Genomic DNA, 9,410 nt, shown 5'->3' on the forward strand with positions numbered 1-9,410 from the left:
TATCTTTCTCTTGATAAGTCCACCTGACTCCCCCAAATACCAGACCAGTATATCTGGCCACCTACTCTCCCCTTCATCATCAAGGTTTTTCAAATTCAACATCTCTAAAACTGATTTCTAGATATTCCCCTAAACCCACATCTCTTGCTATCATCCTCGTCTCACCAAACAGAAGCTTCATTCTTCCAGTTGCTCAGGGGGAAAAAAAAAAGTTATTCTTCAGTCTTCTTTATTCTTTTTTTTTTTTTAACTTTTGTCTTTTTATTATTTTTAGTGCTCTATATACTGACACAGAGGTAAAAGAAAATGATTGAAACTTCAATATAAAAACTCTTTGGAATTCAATCCACAATCTTATATATCTGTTTTATTCACATGTCAATGAAAAATCACCAACTATGATGAAAACAAGACAACTTATATCATGGAAAAAAAGTTCATTAAAAACTCATCCAACTATAAAAACAATTGTTTGCTTGGTATCTTCACATCTTTTTTCTTCTGTCTACTTAAGTACAATACATCATTTCCTTGGACAAATACATCCCCATATTTATTTATCAGTTGTCCAATTATATATTTTTATGCCTGTTTCAGAGCTATATTCATGTAGCCATCCAGGCAAGCCAAGACTTCTTAATAAACTACTCCAGAATTTAATTTTACCACAACTGACCATCCATTTGCTTTGAGAAGTCAATTGGTGTTTGCTTCTGCAGGCCCATTTGAACAATTTTGAGAGGCAGGAAATCTGAATTTTAACTCCAGCTCTGAGACCTAAATAGTCATGTGACTTGAATAACACCATTCCATCTCTCATGGGTCCAGGTTCCCCAAGTCTCTGTAGAGATGCAGATCTCTCTCTCTCTCTCCTGGTGCCCCAGGAGCCTAGCCTCTGTGGACAAACAGTCCTTCATTCTTCTTTCTCTAACACAGTAGAGATAATCCATTATCAAATTCTCTTACATTTTCTATAGTCTATTCTGGTTATTGCATATAAATTGAATAATAAATATGTGGTCTTTTGTGCCTGGCTTCTTTTACTTTGCATTTTTTTTCAAGGTTCATACCTATTGTAGCAGGTATTAGAAATTTGTTCCCTATTACTGGTAGAATAATACATTTTCTCTATCAATTTACCCACTGATGAACGTTTGGGTTATTTCTACATTTTGGCTGTCATAAATAGTGCTGCTGTTAACATTCATACACAAGTTTTTATTTGAACACCTGTTTTTAATTTGGGGGGAGTATGCACCTCAGAAAGGAATTTCTGGATCATATGGTAATTCTCTGTTTAATTTTTTAGGGAATTGCCAAACTGATTTCCACAGTGCCCAAACAATTTTACAATACCACCACCAACAAAAAACAAAAGTGTACATTTTTTTTCCACAACCATGTCAACATTTATTATTTTTCCTTTTTTTTTTCTATTGTAGCCATTCAAGTATCCTGGTAGGTATAAGGTGGTAACTTGTGATGCTTTATTTGGTTTCCTCAATGTCTAATGTTTTTCATGTGCTTGTTGGCTATGTCTATCTTTGAAGAATTGTCTATACAAACACATTGCCCAAATTGAGTTGTTTGTCAGTCTTATGGTCGAGTTGTAAGAATTCTTATATATTCCAAACACTAGACCCTTATCAGATACATAATTTTCAAATATTTTATTCCATCCTTTAGTTTGACTTTTCACTTTCTTGATAATGTTCCTTGATGCATGGAATTTTTTAAATTTTGGTGAAATCCAATGTATCTATTCTACTCTTTTAATTTGTACTTTTGATGTCCATTGTCGAATCCAAGGTTATAAAGATTTACTCCTATGGTTTCCAACATTTTAACAGTTTTAACTCTTTAATTTTAGTTCTATAGTTCCTTTTTAGTTATTTTTATTGTAAATACTATAAGTAGGAGTAAAGATGCTATGTTTTGTAAGTAAGTAATTGCATCTTCTACAAGAATATAAGCTCCACCAAATCAAGAAAGAATTTTTTTCAGTATTCTATTGCTAGCCTGATAAATAGTGACTTGTACATAGTAGAGGCACACCATTTGTGAAATATATTAATTACTTGGCTAAATAATTTTACAAAGCAAAAGTAGCTGAGATGGTATTTAATTAATATATTATTTGTTTCCTTGTTTATACATCATTTTTATCTCTGGCAAAAAAATAACTTAATAAATTTCACTATAGTTCTATAGCAATGTCCCATAAAAAAATAATCTGTTTGGTTTTTGTTCTGTGATGAGCTAAGACAATTTATTTTTTTTTCAAGTTCCTTTTTCTTTATAAATTGAAAAAAAACTTATACAATGTGTGGGATTTACTTTTCAAGCAATTTTCATTAAATCACATCTTGATCATTCTGTATCTTAAAGTCTCCTAAGGGATCAACTGGCTGACAATAATCAAAATCTGATTAGTCATAAAGAGAAAATATATAATTTTGGAATTTCACTCACTGCAGTTTCTTCATTTGCTGAAAATGTGTCAAATACTGTGCCAGAAACTAATGAATGAAAGCAAAATTTGAGAATAAAAATACACCATCCACTATAGCAAACACTGCTATTGGACAATCAAGCACATAGAGTAACCACATATATTTTGTAATACATGGGGGTTATTCTATGTGGTCATTTCTGCCAGCACTTAGCATCTGTGACAATGAATCCATTTCCTATGGACATTAAGAGCACTTCCCTCTACTCCCCTTGTTCTCCTAAATCTCTGCACACTTTATTCTGTGTTCCACAAGGATGCCAAGTCATCCTCTACTATGCTTCTGCCATGTAGTTCCTCTTTTGGTAAAATTAGGGAAGGCAGAAGACTTCCCGAATCTGGTGAGAAAGATGAAGGGAAAATATCCATTTCCATTCAGTCTCCGTGAAAATAGTTTATAACACAAACCAAACCCTTCACTAGGAAGATGGATTATCTTCATTGCATACCTCTTCAGCTATTATGCTACCAAAATATCTTCTCTTTTCTCCCTTCCTAAACTAAGCAAAGAAGAAAGAATCAAAATAACTCTTTCTAGTTGTGAATGACCTAGGACCTCTTTCCTAGGAAAATAGGTTAAGATATCAGAAAACCAGAAAAATCCCACTTTGATAATAATAACAACTTTTATTACTAATAGTGTCTGCCATAATGAATGATAAATCAAGCTCCAGTATTTTAGCCAAACCAGCGCTGACAATCTAGTGGCATAGGTCAGATGAGTCATATTATTTGGTCACAGTCTATTTTGGCCCAGATGCATTGAGGACAAGATATAGAAGTTGATAAATATTTTAAATAGCCCATGTGGCTAACCTCAGGAGCACAATTGTTGGAGGAAGTTTTTCTGGAATAAGTAAGAAACAGAAGATGAAACCAAAACCTTACCAGATGGAAATGCCTTTTTAAATTATTGCTCCAAATTTGAGTTTAATGTAAATACTTATAAAAGATCTCATTTACCCCCATTTTCTGAGGAAAACCCCAGGGCAATTTTGTTAGAACTAGGTAACTAGCTTACTTAGTCAATGAAAAACCATCTAGACTTCCGATTTCTGTACACAATGGAGAAATATAATACATTTGGAAACAAAATGGACTCCCACTCAGAGTAATAAAACTAATCCCTCTTTAATTACTAAAAGCACTATGTAGGCAAATCCAGATGAATCTTGAAAGTTGATCAATAAAATATAAAGAGTTCCAGCTACACAAATTACTAAATTTTCATAGTGGGCAATCTTCTTTCAGAATTAAGAAAACAAAAAGTGGCACATAAGTTCAATAAAACTAGGTTACTTCTAGGTATAAAGAAACTTATTCCCTTCTGAACTCAAAAATTACTTTATGTAAATTTTGCTTTATATTTAGTGAAAGGTGAGTGACTCACCTGAGACAGAGATTCAACCAAGAGATTTATTGGGAGTCTGCCCAAAGGGGAAGAAAAGGAGAGGCAGAGGAAAGGAGGAGAGAAGGAGTACAGAGAGAAGAGAGAAAAAAAGAGAAATAGAGGAGAGAGAGGAGAGAAAGAAGAGGAAGAGGGAAGAGAGGAAGAGGGCAGAGGGCAGAGAGAGAAGAGGAAGAGGGCAGAGAGCATGAACTTGCAAGCTTGGGCTTAAGAAGGGTCGTGTAGGTGATGTTGCGGGTGCTGATTGGCAGGGAGACTCAGGAACAGCTAGCGGACACTGTGTCCTTCAGGGATTGGTAGAGAAAACCTTTGAATTTGGCGCTCTTCCGCTTGGCGCCCTTTGGAGAAGAGGGGGAGGGGTGAGGGATTTCGAGATGTTCTTTCGAGATGGAAACTTAACTTCCTCCGGGAGTCTCCCACACACCCAACATTTAGGCCCATATGTATATATGGATATATGGAGGTGGAAAACACACACATACACCTACGCTCCTATTCTTTCAAAATTATGGACTCATAATTGATGGAGGACAGGGAATGGGAGGAGTACCTTTCTTTAAAGAGAAAAAGACATTAATTTTATTATGAGGGAGATACAGGGGAAAAATTAATTGCCCTCCCAATGTTTTTTATTATTATTATTCTTTTTTAAAATTTTTTATTTGTTCTTTTTAGTTACACATGACAGTAGAATGTATTTTGACATATTATACAAACATGGAATATAACTTCCCTTTTTTGTGGTGGTACATGATATGGAATTACACTGGTCATATATTCATATATGAACATAAAAAGTTATGTCTGGTTCATTCTACTGTCTTTCCCATTCCCCTCCCTTACCCCCACTCTGCCCTGTCCAATCTGGTGAACCCTCCCCCAACCTCACCCCTGCGACTGTGTGTTACATCTGTATATCAGAGGAACATTTCACCTTTGGTTTGGGGGGATTGGCTTATTTCACTTCGTGTAATAGTCTCCAGGTCCATCCATTTCAGGCAAATACCATAATTTCATTCTTCTTTGTTAGCCCTCCCAATCTTACCGTATAATAGTAACTCTGTCTCCTGTCATTGTAATCATCTATTTCTGGCAAATGTACAGACAATTCAAAGTTCAACTCCCTTTCAAAACATTCTTGTTTCTTTCCAACATGTCAGCTAGGTGTGAGGAGAAGCTGGTCGCACCTCACATCTTTGAGCAAGCAGGCTTTGGTTCCTGTGCTCTTCTTCTTTTTTGGTGTCTAATCCCACTAACATTGGAAAAGCAGGCAGCCTCTGTCCTGGCTTTGGGACTAATAGGCTCTGAATTTACTCACAGTCTATTCTCTCCCAGGAGAAAAGGAAATGTGATTTCTCACAGAAAACTTGTCTGCCCACCTGCTGTTCAGGACCTCTGTTATTTTCTCATTGGAGTTATACATCTCCTGTGGTTTGGCTAAAATTCCCACTTAATCCCGAATTAACATGTTCCTTCTGGATTCCCCAACTAAAGACACATGGAAATTTTTCAAATCCCTTTCAACTTATATGGAAAGAGGGAAACTCATGACATTTACCTCACACCTCCCTTTGCCCAAACATCCCATGCAGCCACTTCTCTTCTACGAGGAGCTGGGAGTCAACAATGCCATATTCAGACCTGTAGTTGAGCTGGCCACAACATCAGGGGCGAAAATGAGATGGAATATAATTTGACTCACGTGCCTGTGAGTTGCCTCGTGCTCACAGGTACACAGTAACCAATCCAGACAGTCTTCTTCCTAGAGTTCCTAAGAAGAAAGGAGGCAGAAACTGCACAGTTTGGGGCTTCTATATCTAAAACACACAGTTTTCAACACTTCACCTTCTATAACCACCTTACAATGCCAAAGCCAAAGAGAGTGATTGCAGCCAGGTTTTTAGCTACTTGGGTAATATCTTTTCTCCCCCTAGTAACTTAACATTTTTTCTGTCCCTCCAAAATAAAAGAGCTGCTCCTCTGATACTTGGATAAGAATATCACTTAAATCATGATTTATAATGGCCATATATTATAGTTTATATTAAGACACTAAGTTTTACCCCTGCTATGTAAGGAAAACTTTTGAAAGTTCAAAAGTCATTTTATTTTTCAACAAAACTTCATTTATAATATGCTGGTCTCCTTAACATAATAAAATCACATTTGCAACTTGTATATATGTAGGCATCTAATTAGCATTTGAGTGAACCTGTGTATTAAAGAAACATGTTCTTTTTTAATCAAGTCCAGATTTCAACTTTGATAAAGACTGAGTAGAGAAGTAAGCTGCTCCTCAGTTAAATGCTATAATACTGTAATGTGTGCTCCAATAAGAAAATTATTTGCATAGGAAATGCAAGAGAGTAAAAATCCATGTAAAGTCAAAATAAGAAAAGACACTCTGTGATGTTTAATTATATGTGTCAATATGACTGGGCTAAGCAATGTTCAGACAGTTGGTAAGGCATTATTTCTAGGTATGTCTGTGAAAGTGTTTCCAGGAGATACTTGCATTTGAATCAGTGGGCCCTTACCAATGTAACTGGGCATCATTCAATCCATTGAGGGCCCATGTAGAACAATAACAACAACAACAACAACAACAACAGCAAAAAGGTAGAGGAAAGGTGAATTCTATCTTTCACCCACACTCCTCCCCATTCCCCTCTCTCACCTTCTCCCTCTCCTTCTCGCTCCTGTGATATTCATCTTCTTTTGCCCTCAGATTTCAGAGCTCCTACTTTGGCGGTCTTCGACCTTGGACTGGGGGACTTACACCACTGGTTTCCATGGTTCCTAGAGCTGCAAACTCAAACCGGATCACACCACTGGTTTTCCTGGTTCTCCAATTTGTGGAAGGCAGATTATGGGGTTTCTCAACCTTCATATTCATGTGAGCCAATTCCCATAATTAACATTCTCATACATATCCTATTGGTTGTGGTTGTCTGGAGAACTCTGACTTATCCACATTCATAGCTAAGATTTGCTGATTCCAGAGCAAAAGCAAAAAAATGAACAAAACTAAATAAGACAACTATTTATTCTTCCTCTCATAGATTCCAAATAAAGAAGCTTGCTTCTCTCTACTTTAGGGAATTCTCAGTTGTAAGTCTTTGCATAGATCTTTGTTACTTATTCTATAGGTCATCTCTTAAATGTTACCTACTCCCAGATCCTTCTATAACCACCTGATACAATATAATCCTTTACTTCTTTCCTCTGACCCCACCACTCTGCCATATCATCCATTTGGACTGTTTTCACATATCATAGTTTTGCTCATGTGTGTATGTTACTTGTGTGCTATGCTTTAAGTCTCCCTAAACCCCTCTACTTATCATTTACCTGCACAAATGTGTGACCTTAACAGTTTAATATGTTTGTGTCCACAAAAGTCAATCAAAATAGATGGAAAGCCTTAGGAATTAGACTATAAACTTTACAACTGCTAAAAGAAAATGGAGAGTCAATGCTCCATCGTATTGGTGCAAACACTGACTTCTTTAACAACACTCCTAAAACTCAAGAAATAAAACCAAGAATCAATAAGTGGGATGGTGTCAAATTAAAAATCTTCTGCACAATAAAGGAAACAAGAGTGTAAAGAGAGAGCCTACAGAATGAGAGAAAAACTTTGACAGCTGTTCCTCAAACAGATTAATATCAAAATACACAATGAATTAAAAACACACACACATACAAAAAATGGCAAATACCCAGGGGCTCTGGTTGTAGCTCAGTGGTAGAGTGAGTGCTTGCCTAGCATGTGTGAGGCACTGAGTTCAATCTTCAGCACCATATAAAAATAAACATAATGAAGGTATTGTGTCCATCTAAAAAAACTAATAAAATAAAATAAAATAGTAAGTAAATCAATAATTGGGTAAGAGAACTAAATAGACATTTCTCAGAAGAAACATAAATGGCCAACAATTATTAAAAAAAATTTGTTCAACATTTCTAGAATCAGTGAAAAACAAATCCAAACAACACTAATATTTCCTCTCACTCCAGGCAGAATGGCAATTATCAAGAGCAAAATAATAATAATAATAAATGCTGGTGAAGATGTAAGGAAAAAGGTACACTTAAATATTATTAGTTGTATGCAAAGTAGTACAACCACTAGGGAAAGGAGTACAGAGATTCCTCAGAAAACTAGGAATGGAACCAACATATGACAACTGTTATCCCTAACTACCACTCCTCAATATTAATCCAAAAGAAATAAAATCAGCATACTAGAACAATATAGCCACTTCAATGTTTCTAGAAACACAATTCATAATAGCCAAATTTGGAATCAGACCAGATTTCTTCAATAGATGAATGAATCAAGAAAATGCACTGTGTAAACCAATGGAGTTTTACTCAGCCATAAAGAAGAATGAAATGATGACATTGTAAACAGATAGACATGGAGAACATCATGCTAAGTAAAATAAGCCAGACTCAGAAAAATCAAGGATCAGATGTTTTCTGTCACCTGTGGAACCTAGAAAAGAATAAAGTAAAGAAGGCAGATGGGAGAATCAGCAATCACAAAGATATAAGGAAGATCAGTGGAGTAGAAGGAGACGGAGAGTGAGAAAGGAGGAGGGATGGGAAAGAGGAGGAAATATGTAATTAATTTAATGAAATCATGTTATATACAAATAGAAAATATCACAGGAAATTTTACCTCTATATATATAGAGAAAGTTCACATCCAAAATAAATGAATAAATACATGAGCCAAAGGAAGATTAGTAAAGGAAGGAGAATGGGGGAAGGAGGAGGAAAAAAAAAGGTAGCACACAGTAAAACTTGAAAAACATCATCTAGTATTACATGAAAGAATGAATGGATAAACAAGCAACCATTGGGCCATTTTCCAAAACCCTATGTAGTAAATATTGTACAATACCTTGGTAACTCCAGACAATGTATTTTTGATATCTCATCTTGGAGTCTAGTCTAGACAAAATGATAAAGAAGACAAACTGCAAAGTTATTTCTTTTTCTGCAATTAAACAGGATTTTCCTCTGCACAGCACAGGACTTGAAATCCAATTCTTCACCCTTCTCTCTCTAGCCCCCATACCTTTGCTGGCTTCAAATGTTAATGGTTCTGGTAATGACCTATATGTCATCCTCCTCCTCACAGGGCTTTCTAGGAATGATGAGTTATGACAAGGCAGCTCACTTGAGGGGATTACAGTACTTGTTTCAAGGGATTTCGATGAGAGAAGTTGTAGTAGGTCCAGAGGACCTTTGGGCTGCCCCTTAACTACAACGCCTAGACATCTGCTCAGAAAGTCAGTCAAGACTAAACTACTTGGAAAATGTGAAAACAATTTATGATAAACTGAAATGTAATGCCTTATCTAAAACTCAACACAAGCCCTGTACTAGTGTCTTAATTCAACATATAAAATGCTCCAGAAGTATATAGATTTTGATATGAGATTATTGAGAAAGTAATTATAAAAGTTCAGTAGGCTA

The 9,410-nt window shown here is 35.9% G+C and overlaps 1 pseudogene; it reads right to left on the reverse strand.

Annotated features, from left to right (window-relative positions):
- Positions 1-456: 456 nt before the first annotated feature.
- Positions 457-725, reverse strand: LOC101966938 (U6 snRNA-associated Sm-like protein LSm6 pseudogene; annotated as a pseudogene).
- Between the last annotated feature and the right edge of the window lie 8,685 nt (positions 726-9,410).

The sequence above is a fragment of the Ictidomys tridecemlineatus genome, chromosome 7, assembly GCF_052094955.1.
Source record: "Ictidomys tridecemlineatus isolate mIctTri1 chromosome 7, mIctTri1.hap1, whole genome shotgun sequence".
In the NCBI taxonomy this organism is placed as follows: domain Eukaryota; kingdom Metazoa; phylum Chordata; class Mammalia; order Rodentia; family Sciuridae; genus Ictidomys; species Ictidomys tridecemlineatus.